This window comes from Pteropus vampyrus, unplaced genomic scaffold (genome assembly GCF_000151845.1).
Source record: "Pteropus vampyrus isolate Shadow unplaced genomic scaffold, Pvam_2.0 Scaffold98, whole genome shotgun sequence".
Classification (NCBI taxonomy): domain Eukaryota; kingdom Metazoa; phylum Chordata; class Mammalia; order Chiroptera; family Pteropodidae; genus Pteropus; species Pteropus vampyrus.
In genome coordinates this window covers 4,304,123-4,314,316 of record NW_011888879.1, presented here as the reverse complement: position 1 = coordinate 4,314,316, position 10,194 = coordinate 4,304,123, and the positions used below count along the sequence as shown (strand labels likewise).

The 10,194-nt window shown below is 36.0% G+C and overlaps 1 protein-coding gene and 1 pseudogene across 1 annotated transcript in view; one reads left to right on the top strand and one right to left on the bottom strand.

The window, feature by feature from the left end:
- HMCN1 (hemicentin 1) overlaps nucleotides 1–10,194 on the top strand; it is a 408,502-nt gene that overhangs the window by 47,992 nt on the left and 350,316 nt on the right. The window lies entirely within an intron of this gene.
- LOC111742672 lies at nucleotides 3,067–3,185 on the bottom strand (annotated as a pseudogene).

Genomic DNA, 10,194 nt, shown 5'->3' with positions numbered 1-10,194 from the left:
GAAAGTGTGCCACTATATTTCGAGTAGGAATTCTTAGATTAGAACCTTCACTTTTGGAATATTAATATCAGTTAGATTGTTTCCAGTCCCCATTAGGATCCACTGTCTATTTTCTGAAAGCAGCTAGAAGTCCTGGCTTTCAGTTGAAGGAACAACGTGTGCGTTTCATTTGAAGGAACAATGTGTGTATTAGGAAGAAATAAGTCTACCTTAATGTGCGTACGCCATATTGGACTCTATCTACCAAAGGGTGGCACAACTGAGTATTAAATAGCAGTAGGGTTTTAAAGGTAGGAGTGGTCGTAGTTGAGCTTGTGAAACTTCTTTCCCATACTACTTGGCCACTAGCTGACAGAAACTATAGTGCCTTTGACTGACTTACAAATTTTTGTTGCCAACGCAAATATTTCAGTTTCCTTGCTGTCCAAGAAATGTACATTTTTATCTTGTTACTTCATATAGTCACTGAATCCTAAAAAAATAGTCATTTCAACATCTTTTCCCAAGAGAAACCTTTTTTCCCAAGGAGCTGTGTCTTAACTTGGTTGTGTTACAAATCATCAGTTTCTGACTGTTGAAATGACCTTGTAGTTACATACTAAATTTGATGCCCTCGTGCCAAAGACGCGGCTCAAGAAATCATGCAAGCACCTGGGTGCCAAATTCTACTTTGTAGTTCCTTTTGTAGGAATGTCTTCAGTGTGGAGATGTCTTTTCATTGCTTAAGGTTCTCAGAAAAAGATGCGATCTCTGTTGACATTGATAGGTCATGAAGAGGAGCATGTTCAGCGTATGAAAAATAAGAATTTTCTCACCTCTTTAATCCTAGAAAACAGCTACTTAAAGAGCCAAGGTCTTAAAGTTTCCCTTTTAAATTGCAACACTGATTTCTTCCTCTTTCAGGTTTTAAAAGACACACTGAATAGCTTCAGTGAGGGTCAAGGATTGTGTGTCTTGTTTTCTGTTGCATCTCAAGGTCTAGCACAGAATAGGCACTCACTAAATATCTGTTGATTCCCTAAATGAATATTATAGTGGTACTTGCTATAGTTATGTCACCTTATTTTTAACTACATGTTGGAAATCATTCAGTTGTCTGTTTAGTCTTTAACAGCACAACCTTCAATTTCCTCCTCTGTAAGTATATATTACATTATATTATGTTATAAACAGGTTGTTTTAAAAATTAGTGATAAGCACCTAATACACATTAAATACTTACTCAGTGGTAGGAAATTTTATTATAAATGGAATGCTTACAACTTTAATTACTTCATGTTTATATTGTTTTGTAAATAAATTAGATCTTTCAGTAAAATTTTTCATGCATCAAAGTATTTGAATTAACCACATTCGATTTATGAGTTGTTTTACTATTTATGAATTGTTTTATGGTAAAGAGAAAACAAGTACCTACTATTGAAAATATATTAGGCCATCTATGAGACACAAATATCTGGTAACATCTCTTCTGTTTTATTTTTGTGGAGAATAAAGTTTTTTTTTTAAATATAGATTTATATGGCAGCTGAGAAAATAAACTACATTGCACAAAGCAAAAGATGAGCTGCTTTGGACACATTTAAAAATAAAACAAAACAACGGCTGCATCAAAACAAATAAGCACAGTAGCATATGGCACATGATTTAATACCAGGTGCCCAGAAGACACTGTTTGTATTCAGTTGAATTGAGTAGAACAACTCCTACCCGAATGAAAGTTATATACTGCTACTATGAACGTCTTGCCTGGTTAGAGTTTGGTCAAAACAGTCATTATCCCCTTATCCATGGGAGACATGTTCCAAGACCCCCAGTGGTTGCCTGAACCCTACAAATACTATGATTTTTCCTATACGTACCAATAATAAAGTTTAATTTATAAATAAGGCAATTTCGCAGATAAAAGATTAATTCTTATCATCTTGGCCACCTCAGCATACAGTTTTTTTTTTTTTCTTTCATTATTAAGTCGAGAACTTTTAACTTTTCACTGAAAGGAAGCACTTTATGGCTTCTCTTTGGCATGTTTGAGTTGCCAGCATCACTATTCTTGCGCTTTGGGGCCATTATTAAGTAAAATAAGGGTGATTTGAACACAAGCACTGTGATATCGAGAGTGTGGATGGGTAGGTGGGCGAGCAGGTAGCATATACAACGTGGAAATGCTGGATGATTCACGTCCCCAGTGAGGGACAGAGCAGGGTGGTGTGAGAGTTCATTATGCTACTCAGAATGGCACACGATTTAAAACCTATGAATTGTCTTTTGGGGGAAATTTTTATTTAACGTTTTAGCTTGGTGGTTAACCACGGGTAACTGAAACAATGGAAAGCACAACTGTGGATGTGGTACTGCCGTCGTTCAGAAGGCTTCAAGTTAGTGATAAGCGCTGAAACGGAAAAAAGCCAGCTGGTTAAGATATTACCTCTTGTGTGCTAAGAAAAATAAATATCCTGAAAAAATAATGGCCCAAATGAATGGATATCTTCTTCCATTTCTCAAGATCTCCAACAACTGCAGGTGATTCTGATGGTCGAGTGCTCTGAGTTTCTAGTTTGGTCATTTACTTTTTTTATTTAACAAATATTGCTTCCACCATGTGCTAGGCATTCATTTGGCACTGGGATGGTTGAAAAGCAAAAACAGATGTGGAATGACAAATTGATTAAATAGTCCAACAGTTGAAAATGTAAATTGCAACCTCGAGAGTATGACGTAGTTGGGGGATTCCGGCAAGGCTTCCCCACAGTAGTGATGGCAAAAAATAAATGCCAAGGAGGAATAGGAGTTAGCCAGAGAAAGGGCAGAGGGAAGAACACTTGAGGGTAAAGACACAAAGGGAAAGTCCCGTGGAATAAGAGTGCAGGGTGAGTAAGAGAAACTAAAGGTATGGAGAAAATTAGGGATGGCTGGAGGAATAGGTGGAAGCCATACTATGTAGAAGTGTTTTAGTCCATGTTTAGGAATTTTAACCTCATCCTGAGAGCAGTAAGAAGCCATTGGAAAGTTTTTTTTAACCTATTTTTTATTTTTTTTTATTATTATTGTTATTGTTATTTTTAAAGCCTATGGCACCTAGTATTCCTAGGTGGTCTCCCATCCAAATACTAACCAGGCTCGACCCTGCTTAGCTTTTGAGATCAGACAAGATTGGGCGTGTTCAGGGTGGCATGGCCATAGACGGAAAGGTTTAATTGGTAGGTAATGTGATCAGGTTTATGTCTCAGAAAAATCACTTTGGTTCTCTGTGGGGAATGGATTAGAGAGGAGTTTATAGCAAATGATGGACAAAATGTTAGGCACTTTATCCATAGTCCAGGTCCCCTAAGAGATAAAAATGGTAGAGCTGGGACTAAGGTCATGGTTGGGGAGATAGGGAAAAGTGGAAATGTTCGAGAACTATTTAATGGGCAAAATGGTTTGGGTTTAGTGACGTTTAGATAATGGTAATGGAGGAGTGAGGCTGAGGGATGGATAATGATAACGATAATGAATAATGATAGACTTCTAAGGTTTTTATTGTGCAGGTGGATGGAAGGCAGTGGAAGAGAACCAGATTGGAGGGTAGATATAAAACCATAAGTTGTTCTTTTAATATATTGAGCCGTAGTAACTTAGAGACATGTTAGTAAAAATGTAGACTAAAGATGTTCATTTGCGAGGCACCATTGCATGGATTTTAACTGAAGTCATTGGCATGGATGCGATCAGCCAGAGAGTGTGTAGATCAGATGGCTCAGGAATGGGCCTTTAGGAATTGCAGAATCTTTACTGGCCAGGTAAGGAAGAATGAACATGAAACTGAGAGACCCAGAATCAGTGATAAAAGAGGAGGGAGAAAAGCAGGACAGTGTTATGTCAGGGTAACCAAGGAAAGAAAGTGTTTCAGGAGAGAGGGAGTAGTGCCAAATGCTGTTGAGAGATCTTGCAAGATGTAGGCTGAAAAGCGCTTATTTGATTGAGTGCGATGAAGGTCACTCGTGACTTCACCTGGAGCTGTTTTGGCGAAGTGTTGGAGGACGAAGCCAGATTTGACTGAAGTTGAGACTTCAGAAGGAGATGGGGAGACGGTGAGCACAGACAAATATTTTGACAAATTTGTCCGTAGAGGGGAAGAGAAAGATAGGATGGCAGTGGAGGAGAATAAGGAGAACAGGGAGGTGGTTCTTTTGTTTTTGTTTAAATTGGAGAAATTTGAAAGGTTCGAAAGTTGATAGATGGTCACGGGGATGGGAGCCCGGCATAGGGAATGCAGTCAGCAGTAGTGTAATGGCTGTGTGAAGAGCCAGAGGGAAGATAGAGTAATCAGGGGGATTGTTTCATAAATTATATAAATGTCTAACCAATATACTTGCAATTAATAATAACATAAAATAAAATGCTTGAAAAAAAGCTGATAGGTAAAAGGGAGGGCTTAGATATATACAGCAGAGAGATCGAATTATCCTGAAAGTGCAGCTCTTGCTGCATGTTTAGAATTAGATTTGTCTTTTTGGGTCCTAGAATCTGATTGCTGATTCGTACCAGCCTGTAAGAAGAGGACTGTCAGAATTTTCTGTGAATTTCTTGCCCCACTCAAAGTTACCTTTACACAAGAAAGATGGTCCTCTTTGTTAAATGCCACCACTAAGCCTGGCAGCACCAAGAAAAAAGAGAAAGAAGTGACTTCGGGGAGTAAAAATGGTGAGATAAGAAAGAAAAGGAAAAATAAATTCCTCTGAACTTATTTTAACCTTTATAAGCACCTTCAAACATATATATTTGTTGACATTTTTATAACTATAAAGTAGTCTTGCTACAAACACCATAGTAACTTAAGTCTATAGAAGCAAAGATGAATATTTATCTGTGGAATTCAGGCAACATCGGGTCATTTAAACTGAAAGAGCCATTAATTTTTTTCAATAGCCATTTTTTTCCAGTCAATTTACCTTCCAAAAGAATTTGTTGTAGGGGGGAAGAAAGAAGTTGAGAAAGCAAATCTCTTAATAGTGCACGTTCTCCCAACATTTAAAGAATAAGACAGAAAAAGGATGAGGCGAATAAGGTCCTTTCGAATAGTTGGTACCTGCTTGGAAAGAGGGAAGAAGAATTAAGTTCAATTCTAGTTGTTCTACTATTTCCTTAAACTTCAGATACCGCTTTTTATGCCATTTTCCCCAATTATGTTAAAACCTTCTTATCCTTCCCTAAAATACCCACTAACTAGTCGTATACAAATAGAGTTAGTTCTCCCGTTAGTTTTGTTATCTATAAAACAAAGAGACTAGAGGAGATGACACCTAAGCTTCCTTCCTCATCAGAGGTGCAAGGACTCGGCGAACTTGGGTCTGCCTCTCGGCCATCCCTTCATTGTCCTCACGATGAGGCTTCTTGGGTCCTTTAGTTACCTGTTAACAAAAATGAGTTGTCTTTATTTCTGAAATGTCCCTCTTATGGCCCCAGACGTGTGAATTGATAGAGGAAAGAGATCATTTTTGTCCATCTCTCCCCACTCCTCCTAATTCAGTTCGGTCACAAAGAGTTTGTAAGTCAGTGTGTTTTTTATGCTTATTTGAAAATTAAGAGATGTGGCTAAAGACTGCACACCGTCTATGCTTTTAAAGTAAATTCTTAGTGATCAAAGTATGGTTGTGTTAATCCCAGAGTAACACTAATAATTATAAATACAGTATTACAAAAATAACTTTAACAAACCCTTCTTTGGTATAACGTCCGCTTACTGAGACATTGACTGCTTTGCATGTTACAACTGCAGTCAGTGTGATCATGATTTTGTATTTACTGAGTCGTTGTGTTTGACAGTCTTCTGGAATACTTATTACCTAAATTCAAATATCTAGATCTTTCTTATAAATATCTCGAGTGCTTCACTGACTAATTAAAGAAAAAGAAAGCCCGATATACCTCATACTCATAGTAGAGCTTCACCTCTTGTGGGATCTCAGTTTCTCTTTTAGAGTCTTCCTAACTCCTTCCTCTCTAAACTTCAGAGGGGTCTAGAATGTTATGGCGAAACTACAGATTCCTGCTCTTGGAAAGATTGTGCATTCTGTTGAAGTAATGTCTACTAGCCTGGAGTTTTTTTGTTTGTTTGTTTGTTTGTTTGTTTGTTTTTAACTACACTGTTTCCCTATTGACTTATTATAGTTGTTTGGTTAGAAAGCAGATGAGACCAGCGTTTGGAAGGAATAGTACCTCTGAGAGAGTCTACTGGAAACTGTATCCTGAATCATTTCAATTAGATTTTCAGTGGGGAAAATTATTATGATGGTAGATTTTCCTTAAATTTATGGTTGACTTTCATTTAAGTTTCATTTACCTAGCCCTAGACTGGAAGAATGAGAAAAGTTTGGGAAATATAATCATGTTTCTCTTATTTTAAAGACATGAAAATGACTTTCACAGTTATAATTATAGTAGAATATATAGCATTTTGTATTATATTTCTAAAGTTTTTTTTTTTAATTAGTGATCCACTCTCCCCACCCCCCAAATATGCTTATAAAGTGGACAGCTGACAGCTTGCATCCCCCCATTCCACACTATCAAGTGTAGAGGCCAAAGTTTGAATATTTTACCTCTGGAAATAGTAAAATTTTCATTGCTATGTAATAACATTTAGGGAAATAGCTCAATTTTTCTGTGAAAGAAAGTAACTACCAAATAAAATTTGATTCACACTTGATTATTAATAAAGAACAAAAAAGGAATATGTATATTTTATCTTCCTCAGAACATCTTTAAGGAAACTTCACATTTTTTTCTGAATGAAATATTTTAACCATTTGATCTTTTTGCGAATTTATTCTTGGAAAACAGGATTTTGCTCTAGCATATTTACTCTTCTCGCCCTCCACTCCCCCCACCCCGCCCTTTTTTTCTCTCTCTGTCTAACCCTCATCCGTGGAATAGACATGGATGATCGTGTGGGCAGCACAGCACGTCAGCTCTGCGTTCTTCCATTGTCTGTAGAGCCAATACGATAGTTGATCCCAGTGCAGGCAAAACACGTGCTCTAATCATTGCCATTTGGTGCCACGTTCATTCATGATTGTGGCATGGCTCATTTTCCATGAAAAAAAAAGGTAGTTTAACAAAAGAGAACTCTGTTGTTTTTATTCCTGGGGAAAACATTCCTCATTGCGGAAGAGTCACTCCAGCTGAAGAAATTAAAAGCTGACTGTAGAGTGAATCTAAGCACATACAAACTTGACTTAACGGTGATGACAGTAATAGGTAACTTTTTTTGAGACCTTGACACATACTGAGTATCACTGTTCTAAGTGCTTTCATTTATTAAGTCATTTAAATGTAAAATAATGCTACACAGTGGTTTTATTATTTAGTACATGAGAAGACTGCACTAAGAGATTAAATGCTCTCACAGCTAAAAAGAGGCCGAAATGGGATTTGAACACAGTCTGACTCTAGAGCCCATATTCTTAAACCAGTAGACTTTCCTGCCTCTGAGAGCTTGGGAGTGCTTTTCTCAGGCTTACATTATATATCATTTTTGAGGTCTAACAGGAGAAGTTTCATTCAGCAGTACTTACTAAGTATCTCTCATGTATGTTGGCATTGCTTCTTGCCTCATTTACCTATACAAACTGTCTTGCTTCTTGGAAAGAGCCTTTTTATTTTTTAGAGTTTGAAAATTAAATGTAACTCATTATGGAGATTTGTATTGATGTAATATTATGAATACATATGTAAAATGGCCACCGTGTTTTGGTTTTATTTAACTTTACTTGTTGTGGTTTAATGCAGGCACTATATTAAGAGGGTTGAGTAGTCTCGTTTGGAGAGGCCTCCCATTCTCGTTTCCTGTCTTGTAAATTTTTTCTTACATTTCATCAGTGAAACAGTTGGGGTTTTCCCTCACTGAATGAAAATATGTAATATTATGCATTTGACTTTGAAATAATTTTAATTTCACTAGAATTTATGATTATAACAGTAATTAGTAAAAGGATAGATATTTAAGGTTTGAGCTACTTGTACGCTGAAGATTGTAAAATAAATAAAACTCGTTTTCTGTTAAAATAAAGTCCTTACCCAACTATCTAAAAACATTCACAAACCCTGAATGATATGAAAAATTTTCACACTTCAGTGTGATTGTTTCCTGAGAATATTACATAGTCCTTGTAAAATAAAGTTACATTTTGGTATCATAAAGTCAATATTCAGGCTTATTCCATTCTGCCAATCCCCTACCCAAAACTGCATGTAGTATTTTGGCTCTATTCAGCTGTTATACATTCTACATAATTCACAAAGAAGAAGTTTGCTTCTTAGAACATGAAGATTAAATCTGATTTAGGAAAACAAACTAGCACATTAACATATCTACTCATGTGCAAACATGTACAAACACATTCACACATATGCACACATGGTCATGTACACTCATATACATACACACACTCACAGGTTTACAGACATGTTCAGTATACTCACAGACACACATTAACCTACAAATACAAACATACATGTGCACATACACATACAAACTCACAAATTCACATGCATAGAGATGCTCACATACACATATATGCAAACGTGCTCACACACACATATTTTAAAGTAAGACTAGTTTTGGCCAAAGGCTGATCTTGGATGACTTTTTTTGGTCTTAGGATTCAAGAAGTCCTTTAAAATAAGCTTTCCAACATTATTTATAATTTGTGAGGAGCCTTGCATTCCTATCTTTAGTATCACTTCCTTCATGTTTATGAATTTTATATCTTTACATTGGATTCTTTCTGCAAAAATTCTTTAATGACAAGACAACTTCTTTTTTTCCCTTGTGCTCTGGAAGATAAAAGCTAAATTAAGTGATATAACTCCACTAATTTTCTAAAAAGTAAATACCTTGGAAACACTATTATGTTCAGAAAAAAAAATGACAGAAATTTTCTTCATTAGAAGCATTTAAGGCATGAAAGTTTCTGGTGTAATTTCTGGGTATGGAAAGACAGTTTTGGTCTATATTAAAATTTCCAAATAATTATAAAAATAACTACTTGAAAAATCACTTAAAACCCAGCAAATGATCTCTATTTTGTCTTTGTTATTGCTTTTGCTGTGAACCATTTATTAAATTTTTGAATGGATTGTGATGCTTCCTACAAGATTTTCTTTTTGTGAGAATAAACCTACTGATGTATTTTACATTTTATTTCAATCTTTGCAACTTGATAAACTGTGAAATAAGGGGATCCTTCAGAGTGTGTTCTGCTTCCTCTACTCCTCAGACATCTGAATGACATGAGAGGTTAATTGTTCATTTTTCTTGGGAAGTCAGTATTTCTTCCTTCGAATGTTAATGATGTGTATGGCATCCAGCATGGATCTTTGGGCAATTCTTATAAGAGTCAAAAGTATTCAGAAGGGAAATAGCAATGGGCAGTACGTAATGGACTTGGTCTTTGGAATGGATAGTTATTAATTTATACCAGATCACTCGTTCAAGGTTACTGTATCCACCCTCCTCTTCTGTGATCCAGAGCCAAAAGATTCAAATGGGTAATTACTTTTCGTCACATTATATTTTGACCTACCTTACGATAGCACTTGGTATAGAATTTTTCTCCCGAAGGACATATAACTGCTTTATTAACATCTCTTTCATTCCTAACATATGTTTAAGAATCAAATAGAGGCCAAATATTTTTCTTTACCATAGTAAAAATCCCATTTTACAGACAGGGCTGGAAACTAAGGCCATTTTCTGGAAAACAGACTTTGGCAGTTTCCCTAAGAATTTTGATTTTGCGATACTCTCTTTTAATAAGCTTTATTAATAAGAATCTTTGAGATACTTATGATTAACAAAATTATTTTCTTCTGTATTCTGTTAACCATTATATGTAATTTTATGTACATACATATACACATGAGAATATGTGTGTGTGTGTGTGTGTGTGTGTGTGTGTGTGTGTGTGTGATTAGACATTCCTAAGCACTATATATAAAATAAATAATTTCAGGTATTCCTTAAATGCCAACTATGCATCTTATATTCAGTTGGGTGATGAAGATCATGTTGATAAAAAGATGATCCTTGTCCTTGGACATTTGGCATTTCTGGAAATAATATTAAGTAGAATCTTAACATACTTCCCGATACGTGTATGTTGGATCAGCTGGGTATGAACCATTCCAAAGTATTTAGATCTTGTCTAC